General features: G+C 48.2%; 1 pseudogene; it reads left to right on the top strand.

The window, feature by feature from the left end:
- Positions 1-623: 623 nt before the first annotated feature.
- Positions 624-1,751, top strand: LOC149324406 (protein roadkill pseudogene; annotated as a pseudogene).
- Positions 1,752-6,702: the final 4,951 nt, after the last annotated feature.

Raw genomic sequence — 6,702 nt, 5'->3', positions numbered from 1 at the left:
GCAGGGATTATACAGCATTTTTTTCCCGCCTGACGTGGCCCTTAAGCACACTTTGAGATGATGGTCATATTTCGGTTTTTGAACCGAGCCTTAAACAGCGTCACAGAAAAAATTTATTATACATAATTTAGCGGTCGTAGGCGGTTTCCACATGGTGACTGATGCATATTGGTGCCTTCCGCAATATTGTAGAGGAGAAAACATGCCACCAGAATTAGATATGGAGAAAGAGTGACTTCAAAATAAAACGGGGTCGTGGAATAAGGGTCTTCCCAGCCATTCTATGCATTTAACTTGTTTCTTTCTCTCTCTATACTCTGTGAAAATCAACAAGATGGAAGTCGCGCATTATATATGCATCTTTCACTTGCCTGTTCTTGTTTTTTTTTTGCGTACGTACGTGTTTAAGTGAAGCATGGGTTTTAAACTCAGTGTGGTTTTCTTGAAAATTTCCCAACACCACCAATCGCACTTAGAGTGAAGGAAGAAGAGGCTAGCACGATGGCCACCATGGTTCCGTGAAGAAGGGCGCCGGCTCCGAGCTGCTATTGCGGGTGGTCACACCGATGAGAGCCGCCATTTGTTTGTAGGCTGCACACCATCTAGGCCTCGTTCCAGCGGACATGGAGCCGGGCGACGAAGCGCAACCACTGCCGATCCGGGAAGGCGTTGTAGCCGCACCAGCTGAAGAGGGCGCCTGTTTCACGGACCAGAGGACCGTCAAGATATCTTTCCTGTGGACCATCACGAATTTCAGCCTCTGCCGTGAGAACACCTCGCAAGCACTGCTGAGCTCCACGTTCGCCGCAGGGGAGAGGAAACGTGTCGCCTGGCGCCTCAAGTTGTTTCCTCGAGGCGGCAACGAAAGCTGCAAGGACTTCGTTTCAATCTTTCTTATGTCCTGCAACTGCAGGCGGGTGTGCGCGGAAGCGACGTTTTCCATTATCGACGGCCAAAAGGAGGCGGTAAACTCGAAACAGACCAGGACACGCATTTTCTCCAGGAAGAACGCCGGATGGGGCTTTCCAAAATTCATTAGCAGAAGATCCCTCCAGCTGGACACCGGCAGGCTAATGCCTGGCGACACCCTGACCCTCAAGTGTGAACTGACCGCCTTGGAGAGTTCCACCATCGTACCTGTGCAGAAGAACGGCGCGGCAGCGATTCCAGAAAGCCGCCTCTCGGAAGACCTGGGCTGGCTTCTGGACAGCAAATGCAACAGTGACGTCACTCTGCGGGTGGACGGAGGCAGCTTCAGCGCACACAGAAACATTCTGGCCGCCCGGTCGCCCGTGTTTCGGGCCATGTTCGAGCACCCGATGCAAGAGCGAGCCCTCGGAGAGGTGTTCGTGGCGGACGTCGAGTACGACGTGTTCGCAGCTCTGCTCCGGTTCATCTACACAGGACACGTGCCTGAGAGCATCGATAAGCCTTGGCCGCTCCTGGCGGCTGCCGACAAGTACCAACTGGAGCGGCTTAAGGTCGCCTGCGAGATGGCGCTCCTTTCTCGCCTCACGGTCGACACAGCCGCGGAAACGCTGCTGCTGGCCGACTCGCACAGCGTCCTCGAGCTACGGAGGCACGCCCTCGAGTTTGTCGGCGCGCACATCGGCCACGTGTTGGAGACGGACGGTTGGAAGATCATCCGCCAGCATCGCTCGGACCTTGTGGAAGAGGCGCTCCGGACACAGGCCAGCGAGCACGCCGAACCACCGGCCAAGCGAAGCAGGGACTCCTTAGAGCATCTGTGACTGACGACCCGCAAGCCACGAACACTACCTGGGCGCGTGCGCTCTCCTTCGAAGGGGTAAATAATTCGGTCGCTTGGGAAAATTTCAATACTATGACGGAGCCCGTCGGATCAATACAGAGACTGTGAGCCCAGTGGTCGGCCATGTAAGGATTCTGGTAACCGAGATTAGGTTAAGGGCTAAATCACGCTTCACATATTCTGTTTCTTTGAGGAGCTTTATATAGTTCGTTGAACTAGTGCACAATAAGTCTCAAAAATAAAAGTGCACGTGCTCTTTATGACGCGTTGGGTAAGCTGCTTCCCGCCTCCATATACCTGCTCTCAAGAGATTTGTCATACGAGCCTATCATCTTGGGCAATATTCATTTCAATTCTTTTTGAGCGATCGCCCTAATTTACTTCCTTTCTCTTTTTGTGAATCGTGTTTTGTGCTCAAAATGATGGTTCCCTGCCAACTTTCCCAAATATACGCTGTAATCTCCGTTTGCCTTTGGCGCGTTGTTTCTGACCATGAATTGCTTTTTACCACCCTTTCTTAGCTATCTGACATTAACATCGTCCTTAAGTCGCGGCAAAACGTAACGCCGAATTGAACGTCGGAAGTGAGCCCGAGCCGAAATCTGAACTGGAAGTGAACTTCTGTTTGAAACGTATTCGTATAAGTGAAAAAAAAAAATAAAACGTAACTATATTTATGAAAACCTCTTCAGCTGCGCCGGAAATTATCGTCGGAAGTAATAGTAAATGACTTCTTACGCCGATAGCACCTTCTGGAACGCGTTCTTCAGGCCGGATGTTCGCAACTCCACAAAACGTTACGAGCCTGACAACTGAACAACAAAAAGAATGGAAGTCCTATATGGGTTCTCGGCTGCAATTTCGCTTAGTGCCGGGCTTCGATTTCAAGGTTGCGGTGCGCAACCACGGTGCCTTGTTGAATGGTAGCAGACTATAGCAGCCGACCAGGTCATCCTATTAGAAGCGAACTACACCTATGACCACGCCGGAATCGCCTCCATGTTCCTGAAAACAGTTGTGTGAAGCAAATATTCACCGAAGCAGCCAAGCAACCTAGCGGATTTCACCAAACTCATCATTGCACAGTATATGTTCACTCCGGCTTTCGACAGCTGGTTGGTTGGTGAAACGCTGCATTTTTCTGTAGCGGGCTGAGATTAACTTATCAGACTGGCATGAAGTTATGCCCATTTTCTTGCTTTAAAGCTTTATCAGGTTTTTCCGCCGATATTTCCAATATGCCTTCTGAGGCTGCGCAGCCGCGGCAGAACTGAACCACACGATATTCCGTGAAACAAATAGTACTTCTTTTAGAGAGGACAGCTTTTTGAGAGGAGTCTGTGACAGCATTCCGAAGCCACCTTTTGATGCCTCCTGTGAGTTCCCAGCCGAGTCAGCACTGAATGGCACGGAAATTCGTGGAACAGTTCTTGTTGGACGAGGTGGTAGCCTTCATTGTAAATAATTAAAAGTGCCAAGAACACGCGCACACACCCACGAACGCGCAGACGCACGCAACCACAGACGCACGCACGCACACACACACACTAGAGAAGACAACGACACAGAGCGCCGTGGAACAAGTGGTCCTCATATAACGGCGTTTTTTAGCAGAACCAGTGCCATGCTCGATACGTCAAAACAGGGTTAAAAACTGCTTATCGAAGGGAACGTATGCAGTTGTTTGGACTATTGCAGATCAGCGGGAAGAGCTTTTTTCCTTCAGTGGAGGCCGTTACAGAGATTACAATATGGACGTACCGAATAAAAGGGTAAATAGTTGGAGTGCAACGCACCTGCGTCTTCTTGCACGCAGCGTTTTGGTTGAAACATCTCGAAGTCGAAGTCGAAACATCTTGTTTTTGCTTTGTTCTTGGTCGCCGTATAGAATTTCACGTGACGATAGTTTAAGTCGACCAGGCGAGTTTTCGTCCAAATCTCGCGACTTCACTAGCGTACTCTATGGCTCCAAAGATGAGTGCCCTATTTGATCATACTCAGTATCCTGGAATGACCAGATGTTGGCGCCCGATGGCTGAGGTACCGGACCTTTAGTCGCGCAGCAGACTAACTGCTCCCTCTCTAATAGGCGCGCAGAAAAGTGGTGACTCAAAACTCAGAAGTGCGCGTATTGTAAGGAGCCAGGCATGCTGACAATTTTTTTTCGCGTACTGTCTGCTTTTTTTTTTTGGGGGGGGGGGGGGGGGGGGTGGTCAGGGAGGTGGGAGGGGGGGTTAGAAATGTTTCTTTCCACCCAACTGCTATCGAAGCAACATAGGGGTTGGGGGCTTCGTCAAGCCGCAATAGCTGTTTTTTTTTCTCTCCTGGACCATGTATTCGACTGAAAAAATAAACCGTGTACAGTGAAAATCATGACTGCCACCTTCCCACCCCCTCACACTAACGTGTGGGAGAAGGGAAGTCCTCTCGGCTGCAGATTCTCCAATGTTCCCAATAACAGCTTTCCGCAAGTTCTGATGCTGCAGACATGTAACGCAGCGCCTCTAAAAATTGTAATGTTCTTTCTTTGATACGCAAGTAGAGAACTGCGATGCGGGGGCCTCTAACACGGTATCACTAGGAGTGTTCATATGGCCAGTTGTAAATAACTTCCGTATTCGTAACATGGTTTGCCAGGGGCGCTGCAGGAAACCGGCTCCATCTTGAAAACTGCATACATGGGACATAAAAGATGGGCACGAATACAATCTGCGAGTTGGCACCAAAACAATAAGAGAAAAAAGACCGGCTGGCGTCTCATGCGCACACTGCTTTGTAAGAAGGATCTTGTTCATAAAACCAGCACGAATGCTTCAAAGAGCCGGCCCGTCATAGCCAATATGATGCCATTTGAGATTAAAATGGCGGGATCCATTGAATTGTGAATATATTAATGATGTTTGGGACTTTGGCCAGCATTGGATGAAGAAAAAAATAATTTGAGGAGAGTATTTCGTACCGTGGCACAAAGATGATCGGGAAAAGGGTCTGCAGTGGCTGCAAGCATTGGCACATCCTTTTGTTGCAAGGATTTATTATACTCCACAAGTGCTTGCTGTTTCTTCCAAATGGTTCCATGTGGTTTATTTTTATAGGTTTTGTGGCGATTAACATCTAAAAGTAGCGCATTCAGGCTATGAGGGACTCTGTACTGGAGGTCTCCGAATAATCTCAACCACCTAGAGTTCTTGCATGCACTGACATTGCAAAATATATGGACCTGTAGCATGCTGCCTCCATTGAAATGCAATTGCAGTTGCAGGGGTCGAACCTGCGTCTTTCGGGTCAGTAGCCGAGCGCCACAACCACTGAGCCACCACAGTGTATAGTCTACAAAATCAGCGAGAGGGTTCCAGTGAAAAATAGAGGCTGCTGTAGACTTCAGTGCAGATGAACATGCGGAAGCAACTGTTCTGCATACAGCCTAGGCTTGTTTGAATTGCGTGATTGATTGATAGCCCGCTTAAATATCCCTTAAACCATAGAGTGAGATTACTAGAGTAGACGCGCCGAAGATGAATATGATGGGTAAAAAAAACTGCAGAGAATGTTTACTATATTCTAATCAGTCCAAAAGCACGGATTATTGCTGTGTAGAAGACGGCGGTGAGCGGGCAGTGCCGCGGAACGAAGCGCTCGCGCGAAGCCAGCGGCGTACACACAAAATACGACTTTGCTCGAGTCAGAACCACCGGATTAGTGTCAGGTAGAGCATGACGAAGAGCGGGCAGTGCCACAGGACGGAGCGCTCGCGCTAGGCAAAAATACAACGCAACAAAGGACGATTTTCCTCTCCCGGTTGGTACCCATTGATAAGTGCTTGCGCCCTAATAAATCCGGGCACCTTATTTTCCTTAAGAAGACGTCTGGAAAGGTGGTGTCATTTATTAATAGCTAGAAAATTACCGGTATTATAATCTATAATGCTCTAAAGCGTCTTGATGGCGGTGCATGCGACATTCCCACGTGAAACCTCAGACATCCACGTCATTCAGGTCTGGCATGTATATAAAGGTATAAAAAGGGATGTAGTATCTTAACATTAAAGAAACAAAAATAACGCGCTTCACTAGCATTCATGTTGTGGCACATATCTTCTCAATCAGCAGCATTGAAATGAACCGTGTAGAATCTTGGAAGTACTTACGAGTGTATGTAACGCCTAATTTTTCCTTAAGGGCACATACAAGTACCGTCTGAGTTGGTTCGTCTGAGGTTCCAAAGTTAACAATGATATATGACCAATTGCTTATGCTACACTGGTGAGGCCAAAGCTTGAATACGGCCGCATTGGTGGCTGAGTGGTTAAGAGCTCGGCTGCTGACCCGAAAGACGCGGTTTTAACCACAGCCGCGGCGATCGCATTTCGATGGAGTTGTAATGATAGAGACTCGTGTACTGTGCAGTGTCAGTGCGCGTTAAAGAGTCCTAGGTGGTAGAAATTACCGAAGCCCTCCACTACGGTGTTCCCCATAGCCTGAGACGCTTTGGGACGCTAAGTCTTGAAACGAAACTAAAAGTAAACCGAAGCTTGGATATGGGCAGTTAATTTGGAACACTCGTCAAATGCATCGTATTAACAGATCAGAGAGCTTGCGAAGCATAGCCAGTCAGTTCATCGCACAACATAATTCCCATCGCTGAAATTCCTGTGCTGTAAACCAGACGTAAGCTATCACATCCTGCCTTTTTTACATAAATTAGAGTCCAAACTCACATCCTATTCCGCTTTGATTATTAGGCCTTACATTTACTCGTCGTGACTTCAATAAGAACGCTGAACACCCATTTGCGCGCACTAATGCCGTGGTTTTCTGCTCTTCAGACATGATAACAAAATAAATCCATGTCATCCTTGGCCATGTTAATAACACAATCTATCCAGGTAAATTTCCCTCTGCAATGAAAGTCCTAACAGTCTATGTGTGCAA

Source organism: Amblyomma mixtum, unplaced genomic scaffold (assembly GCF_055824585.1).
Source record: "Amblyomma mixtum isolate Tamu unplaced genomic scaffold, ASM5582458v1 scaffold_39, whole genome shotgun sequence".
Taxonomy (NCBI): Eukaryota; Metazoa; Arthropoda; class Arachnida; order Ixodida; family Ixodidae; genus Amblyomma; species Amblyomma mixtum.
Note: the sequence above shows the minus strand (reverse complement) of the source record. Positions and strands in the feature narration are given on the sequence as shown.